Source organism: Bos indicus, chromosome 8 (assembly GCF_029378745.1).
Source record: "Bos indicus isolate NIAB-ARS_2022 breed Sahiwal x Tharparkar chromosome 8, NIAB-ARS_B.indTharparkar_mat_pri_1.0, whole genome shotgun sequence".
In the NCBI taxonomy this organism is placed as follows: Eukaryota; Metazoa; Chordata; class Mammalia; order Artiodactyla; family Bovidae; genus Bos; species Bos indicus.
The window spans coordinates 76089067-76097621 of NC_091767.1; the positions used below are offsets into that span (position 1 = coordinate 76089067).

The 8555-nt window shown below is 42.9% G+C and overlaps 1 long non-coding RNA gene across 1 annotated transcript; it reads right to left on the reverse strand.

Moving 5' to 3' along the window:
* Nucleotides 1–219: 219 nt before the first annotated feature.
* Nucleotides 220–8187, reverse strand: LOC139184598 (uncharacterized). Its single transcript, XR_011568141.1, has 2 exons — nucleotides 7528–8187; nucleotides 220–1507 (listed from the first exon to the last, which is right to left on the reverse strand). It is a non-coding gene; the product is annotated as an uncharacterized lncRNA (long non-coding RNA).
* Between the last annotated feature and the right edge of the window lie 368 nt (nucleotides 8188–8555).

The window sequence follows — 8555 nt, forward strand, 5'->3', positions numbered from 1 at the left end:
ATAACTACTTTCGAGCTGACAAGGGGCGTTGTCCCTAAATTGGTGAGGCAACATATTTTCCTAATCCTCATATTGAGGATATCTGATCCAGGGGCCCCAAATAGTAGCTGTAGGAAGCTACAGCAGTAGCAGGAGTTTGAGCAACCATTTGTAACTTAAAAGCTTTCATGCGGCTAGAAACAAATCCAGTTATACAATTACAGATGCAGGGAGCAAACAGCAAGAACAAAACAACCAGAATTATTGTAATTAAGATAGTTGTCCACCATGGGGAACTAGTTAACGTTTCTCAAAGTGAGGCAATTGAAGCTTCAGGAGTATCCATGGCCCTAATCATCTTGTTCATGTGGCTGGTAAAATGAGTAACATTCATGCTCATATCAGGTATATATGTACAGCATTGGGTATGAACAATGGCACAAGTTCCTCCTTGTGTAGCTGTCAGAATATCTAGAGCCAATCTGTTTTGTAAAACCACCTTTCTAATTTGTGCTTGTTCAGCATTAAGAGCTGAAATAGCCTTTTGAGAATCTTGTAATGTCTGCTGAGTAAAATTAGTCAAAGCATCCACTCGTAACATAACATCTGTAGTTCTCAAAGAGGGAACAAACTCTGTAACCAAATAATCATACCAATGAAATACAGACCTTGCCCACCGAGTTTTAAGGTGGGGTAAATTAGCAGGCTTTTTTGGAAGCTCTGAAAATATAAAGCCATGAGTAAAGGCTAGACCCAGGGTGCATCTCTCTATCCAACCAGGGGGAAGCCATGCCCATAGGTAAGAGCCACATATCCAATAAGTCTCGTTTGGAGCAAGCCAGTGCGACTGAGATATCCAGTCTCAATTTGTGCTTGGCCAGACAAAGGGAGAACCTGAACTGGGATTGGAAAACACGGGAATGATTACATTGCATGTTTCCTGAGACAAATATCCCAATTGTTTCCAATCATTGTAAGTAAGTTGTTGGCTAACTTTTGGGGATTGCTCTGTTTGTTCCCAGCATATAGAGGCAGTAGATATTAAACGTCCTTTTTCAGGAGTTAGCCATGTAACCTCATCTCATATTTGATAAACGTCAGGTAAAAAACCATTAGATCTAGACCCGTTTACCTTATATGTAGCAAAATAGTCATTGAACCGAGACAATGTATAATCAAAATTAAAAGTTTTTAAAACATTATGTCCATAGTTAGAGTACAAAGTGTTGCACCAGTCCATTTTAGGGTTGGTAGATGTCATCAGATGAAGAAGAGGCATCGCATGTGATTGTTGTCGAAGGTATTCACAGACTTGGAGAAAGTCTTTTCCTTGAAGTGGGGATGTCCACCACGGGAAGCCTTCCACTGATGAAGAGGGGAGCGCTCCACAGACCCAGCAGTTAGATCGATTGTGGAATGCAGCATAGGAGTGAGCCCAGGACAGGAAGACATTGTCTTGAGGATCCAACGGCAGACTCAGGATACTTGGAGTCAGCAGAAGTAAGCTCACATAGGTTATCAGGTCCATCTAAAAGGTACAAAGTCAGAGCATAGAAAGTAAAGACATGAAATGAAGTCACTTAATTTTGGTCAGGGTGCCACCTCTTAACTCGAGTATGATGTACCCACGAATCAATTTTTGGCACTTTGACAGCTGTGGGAGAAGAAAAAATAACCTGGTAAGGACCTTCTCAGAGAGGCTCGAGGGATGGGCCCCCAGATCCCAATGTTTTTATGAGGACCTCGGTTCCTGGCTCAAATAGAGGCTTGCTTGTCTCAGAGGCTGGGTCAGGAGTCGTCTCCCTGAGTTCTGTTAATGCCTGTTGAAAAGCTGAGAGCTGAGTTACATAATTAGTTAATTCCAAGGCTTCAGGGTCTATAACAATGTCTGTGCATAAGAAAGGCCTTCCATAAATACATTCAAAGGGGGGCAGTCCCTCCTTTTTGGGGGTAGTTCGAGCCCTCATTAAAGCTATGGGTAGGACTTTAATCCATTTGTCCTGCATCTCTTGAGTTAATTTGCGCAGATGTCTTTTGATAATGTCATTAGCTTTTTCAACTTTTCCGGAGGATTGGGGTCTCCAGGAACAGTGTAAGTGATATTCTATTCTTAGAGCTTTAGATACCCCCTGAGTTACAGCAGCTTTAAAGGCGGAGCCATTGTCACTCTGAAGGCTCCGTGGCAGCCCAAACCTGGGGATAATTTCATGGATTAAAATCTTTATAACCTCCTTAGCCTGTTCACTATGACAGGAAAAGCCTCAATCTATCTAGTAAAAGTATCTACCCAAACTTGTAAGCAAGAATATCCATTAGCTTTTGGCATATGAGTAAAATCAATTTCCTAATCTTCTCCAGGATACTTTCCACTTCGTTGTAATCCAGATTTTGCTAGCTTTTCAGTCTTTGGGTTATTTTTACGACAAATCTCACACCTTTTGATAATATTCTTTAAAGTTTTCATTACATTTTTACCTTTAAACAAATGAGAAACCATTTGGTAAGTACTCTCGGCACCCAAATGAAAACTCTGACGTAAACCCTTAAGAATTTTCCACTGAGCATTTTCAGGAATTATTAATCGTCCATCCTCAGACTGTAACCATCCTTTATCAGTAATCTTTGCTCTTCGTTTCTCATATCTTTCTAATTTTTCCTCAGTATATTGAGGTCTTTTTTGTTCCACAGGACCTGTCCAGATCAAAGGCGTCTGTAGTGAAGGGGTTTCGTAAAGTGCCGCTTTTCTGGCTTGACAGTCAGCCAGATGATTACCTTTGGCTATTTTACTCCCATCCCTGCTGTGCTCTTTGCAGTGTATAACAGCTACTTCTTTAGGACAATATATAGCAGTTAAAAGTCTCTCGATCTCTCTGAAATGTTTAATAGGTTCTCCTGTTGCTGTTTTAAAGTGTCTCTCTTTTCATATTGTAGCATGAGCATGTAAAGTCAAATAAGCATACTTAGAATCTGTGTAGATATTTACCCACTGCCCTTTGTTTAACTCTAGAGCTCGGGTCAGGGCCACAAGCTCCGCTAACTGAGCACTGGTTTCCTGGGGGAGAGATTTTGCTTCCAAAACCTGTTCAGCAGCCACCACTGCATAACCTGCTTTACGCTTTCTATCCCGAACAAAAGAACTGCCATCTGTAAATATTTCCATGTCAGGATTGTGTAATGGGATATCCTTTAGATCCTCCCGAGCTGCATAGTTTAAAGTTAGGAATTGAGAACAATCGTGATCAGGTGTTTCATTTTCCTTCTCAGGAAGGAAAGCGGCAGGATTTAAATTTCCACAAACTTTAAGCTTAGTTACTGGTCCTTCTAACAACAATGACTGATACTTAAGAAGCCTACTGTCTGTCATCCAAATGTTAACCTTAGAATTTAAGATTCCACTCACATCATGAGAAGTCAGTACAGTAAGGTTTCGTCCATTAATTATTTTTAAAGCTTCAGGTGCTAATAAAGCCGCTGTCCCAATTACTCTTAGGCAGTGGGGCCACCCACGTGAAACTACATCTAATTTTCTGCTCAGATAAGCAATAGGTTGTTGGTGAGGCCCTCGGGGTTGTGTCAAAACTCCCAATGCCACACCTTTTCTTTCAGTGACAAACAAATTAAATTTTGACCCTGTGGGCAAGCTCAGAGCTGGAGCTTGCAGGAGAGCAGTCTGAAGAACCTTAAAAGCCTTTTTGAGTTTCTGGAGACCAAACCAGTTTGTCGGTTTGGGCCTGCCGAGTTTCAGCTATAAGTTTATATAAAGGCCAGGCAAGTTCCCCGTAACCCGGAATCCAAATGCGACAGTAACCTGTGATTCCCAAAAATCCTCTTAATTGTCTTAAAGTCATAGGTAGGGGATGATTTAGTATAGGTTTAATTTTCTCAGGGCCTATGGCCCTAGTCCCTTCTGATTTGATTAGGCCCAGATATCTAACCGATTGTTGACAAAGCTGAGCCTTTTCTCTTGATGTCTTGTAACCACAGTCTGTCAGAAAGTTCAAGAAATCTTCTGAGGCTCGCGAACAAGCTTCCTCTGTCTCAGCACAGAGCAAAATATCATCTACATATTGTAACACCACTGTTTCAGAGCTATTAAAGTTTTGTAGATCCCGTGACAAACTTTGTCCGAATAAGTGAGGACTGTCACGAAATCCCTGGGGCAAAACTGTCCAGGTTAACTGTCCTATATATTGTTCAAAGGCAAATAGGAATTGACTTTCTTCCGCCAAATGCACTAAATAGAAGACATCTTTTAAATCGATTACTGAGAAATATTTGGCCTGTTCAGGAATTTTAGACAATAGAGTATAAGGATTAGGCACCACAGGGTGTAAAGGAACTACAGCCTCATTTATTATTTGTAAATCTTGAACTAGTCTCCATTTACCATTTGATTTTTTTATACCCAAAATAGGAGTGTTGCAAGGACTGTTACAGGGAATTAATAGTCCCTGCTCCTTTAAATTTTCGAAGATGGGTTTTAACCCTTCCTTAACTTCAAGTTTCAGTGGATACTGCTTCTTATGTGGAAATACATGTGGGTCTTTGAGCTTAACAACTACAGGAATAGCATTTTGTCCTCGACCCACAGATTTTCCATCAGCCCATTCTCTAGGATTTACATCTTGTTCAATTAAAGGGAGAGAAAGGGAGGGCTCCATATTTATGAAAACAGAGGCATGGACCTTGCTCAGTATATCCCTTCCCAAAAGGGGTGAGGGAGATTCTGGCATGATCAGAAACTCGTGTGAAAACAGCACAGAATCCCAGTTGCAAGATAAAGAATAACTGAAATAATACCTTTTGGCTCGTCCAGACAGTCCCATTACGGAAGCGGATCGGGAAGAAAGTGGGCCAGGGGCTTCAGTAAGCACAGAATAAGTTGCCCCAGTATCTAAAAGGAAATTGACGGATTGGCCCCCCCACAACTATTAATACCCGGGGTTCCTCAGGTGTAATTAGGATGGGAGCTTGTGTGGGGACCCCCGGGCACCTTTAGTCCTGATTGTCTTGAGAGTCCGACCCCGGAGACCTGCGCCTCTGGGGGCAGTCTCTCTTCCAGTGTGGTCTTTTGCAGACCGGACATGGAGCTGGGGGCGGCTTAGATGCCTGAGGGCAATCCCGCTTGAGGTGCCCCTCTTTTCCACAGTAGTAGCAAGCCCATCCCTTTTTACCTGGGCCCCTCTGGGCATTTTTCTCAGGCTGTTTAAGAACGTTTTTTATAGCCATGGCGAAGGCTTCCGCCTTTTCCTTTGTCTTTTTTTGCCTTTTTTTCTTTTCCTCAAATTCCCTACCATAATAGACTGTCTGAGCCAGTTGTAACAGAGTGTCTAAAGACTGATTTGGTCCATACGCCTGTTTTAATAGCTTACGGCGATATCTGGAGCCGACTGAGTGAGAAATCTATCCTTTAAGATCACTTTTCCCTCTTCACTTTCGGGATCAATCTCAGTGAATCTGAGAAGGCCTTCTCTCAGTCTATATAGGAATTTACCAGGAGCTTCATTCTCTTCCTGTTCTATATCTGTGAATTTGCCATAGTTTAAAGGCTTAGAACACGCCTGCCTAAGTCCTTCAAGAATACATCTAACAAAATGACTCTGATCCCATCTTCCTTTAGCTGTGTTGTAGTCCCAGTCTGGTTCTATAGTTGGGACCGCCTGATTCCCGGTGGGGAGGGCCGCTATCTCGTTTTCTCTCTTTCCTACTGATTTATTACCAAACCATTCATCTCTATAAGCAACTGCTTTTCCCAAAACTCGAGTCTTTGACTTGGGAGTCAGCGTTTGTCCCAAGATATACATCACATCCTTCCAAGTGAGGTCATAAAGCAGAGTAACACCTTTAAAAGCTCTAATATATTTTTCTGGGTCCTCTAAATAGTCTCCCAGATCCTCCTTGATTCTTTGTATTTCTTGATAAGAAAAAGGCTTATTAACTCTCACAGACTGATTATTTCTCCCAGTGGGTGTTTCATAAAGAGGCAACAGCTTGTGTGGCTGTTCCTCAGTCTCTCTGGCTACTCTGCACATATGATCCCAGGGATAGACTGGAGAAACCTGTTTTTTCTCTTCTCTTTGTCTCCTGTCCTCCATCTCATCTCTTACTTCGATGGTCTGAGTTTCTACTGAAACCAGAGTAGTCTGAGGTCGTACTGAGACAGGAGTTGTTTGGACCTCCATGTGGGCAGTTTGAATCCCAGTTTGGAGTCTCAGGTACGGGGGCAAAGTAAGAGGACAGGAGGGAGCTGAAGATTTCACACCCAAATCTATACCCTTAGGACATAAGTCTGGAATATTTTGCAGAGAGAAAAAGGGCAACACATATGCTACTTCTACCCATTTCCCTTGTTCCTTACAGAACCGGTCTAATTGTAGAACAGTATTATACTTAAGAGACCCTCCAACTGGCCACCGTTCGCCGTCCTCCAATGGATACCGTGGCCATGAAGTATCACATAGGAAGACCAAGTGTGTCTTCTTTAAGCCCTGGGGATCAAATCTATCCCAGTTTTTCAGGATACAGTTCAAAGGAGTGAGGCTGGAATTGTTAGCTCCCATCTGTAAGAGAGAAAAAAAGCGACCAGCGCCATTTTTCTACCGGAGGCGTCCCTCCCTGCTCTAGATAGGGGTGTAGACAGACGTTACACCAAAAGCTTTTCCTTCCTGGTCGGACTTAGTCTGTCCCTTACCGACGCAGGCACCGTACTCGTCCCTCCCGGTTCTACCACCGAGATGGGGTGGGGATGTACCAGGAGTAGACTTGATAGCATCCCTACTTGACGTCCAGCTCTTCAGCTTTAACCTTGCTTGCCTCTGATGTCACCCTGGGTGAATCAGAGTAACCTTCCGGAATGCCTCCCAAGCTAAGACCGCTGTGGGAAACTTTCGTCACCTGAGTGCCTGTGCACGACCCTGATTCCTGACTACAATAAGACCGACACGAACATAAAACTGAGATGTTCTTTCCAAGCATCACCACACCAGTATAACAGCCTCCTCTGATCCACTAAGAGCCGGCGTTACCAAAGAAAAAAAACCCATCGCAGTCCCAATCTGGGTAACCTTTAACCTCAGAGATGTTCTGGGAGCTAGAGCTCCATCTAGTTTCCGAACTTTCGATTCCTAGCAAGGCTAGGCACGTTATTGGCTACCAATCCAAGTTTGGGACCTAAGCCACAGTACACAATAACAGTATAGATCACAAGTCCTTTGAAAGTCTATGATCCGATAGATTAGGTTAGTACTTCTAATTCCCAAGGAGTTATGAAATGGTCAAAGAGACCGAAAAGTTTGACCGAGAAAGGAGAGTTCGGTCCACATGCTTTGCCCATTTCTGGTCGGTTCCCGAAGGAGACATTGGGTGCCTCTTGGCATTGGCAGGTCGGTAAGCCCTATGAGATCACCATGGAACCGCAGAGCAGGGCTCCTTACTTGCTTCATGCAGGGCATGCCATTCATTCACACAAGCACATGGTAGAGTTAGTAAAGCACAGCAGAAAACGTGTTCACTAAGAGAACAAAGAACTAAAGCTACAAGCATCCTTACCTTGTCCTGAAGGATCCCGGATGAGCCCCCAAGATGAAAGGTTGCTATTGAATCACGCGAATACACCGGGATTCTTGGCCCCCGAAGGAGAAGAATTCAATCCAGGGCCAGAGACGAGGCTTGATCGCTCAGAGCTTTTGTGTAATAACGTTTTATTAAAGTATAAAGGAGATAGAGAAAGCTTCTGACATAGGCATCAGAAGGGGGTAGAAAGAGTACCCGCTTGCTAGTGTTAACAATGAAGTTATATAATCCAAAGAATATCTGGAGGTTGTAAAGACCTCATCAGACCTACTCCCATAATTTACATTTTAAGATAACACTGTCCTCAGGCAAGATACATCCTTGTAAAGACCAGGTCTACTCCCATAATTAACATTTTAAGATAACAGAAGGTTGAATCTAAAGACTGTCCTTAGGCAGGATACATTATTGGTATATAATCCTAAGGAATGTGGAGAAAGAAAAAAAGTTTGTCCTTTCTTCTTCCTTGAGAATTCCAGACCCCTCTCTCCTTGGGGACCCCTAGACTCCCTATCAACCTGCCTAGGAACTGACTCTCAACTATTAGCATGAGGGTTTTGTTCCCCGGCCCAGGCCTAAGTAAGAATATTTAGAAAATGATTTAAGACAAAGAAACTATTACTTCATGTAATTAAAAAAAATCCTTATCATCTATGCAAAACCAAAATAGATCCTTACATTTAAGATAATTTAGGAATATACAAAGTAGTTTTTATTACTTCCCTACATGTATTATAAAGCCTAAAATTTCATGTGCTGCCTTGACATTCTAAGCCTTATTTTAAGGGTCTCAAAGGACTAACCGTGAGTTCTACCCTCGCAGCTTTGCCCCTCACCCAGCGGGAAAGGTCTCCTACTCACTAGTTTCCCTATTGGCTGCACCAGCTGCACACGACCCATCCTCAACCTAATGGGCTTCAGCTCCCCACAGCCTGTGGAATTATTCAAACAAACAAATCAGATCTTTTGTGGGAACCAAGGGTCACCTCACCCTCTTGTTACTA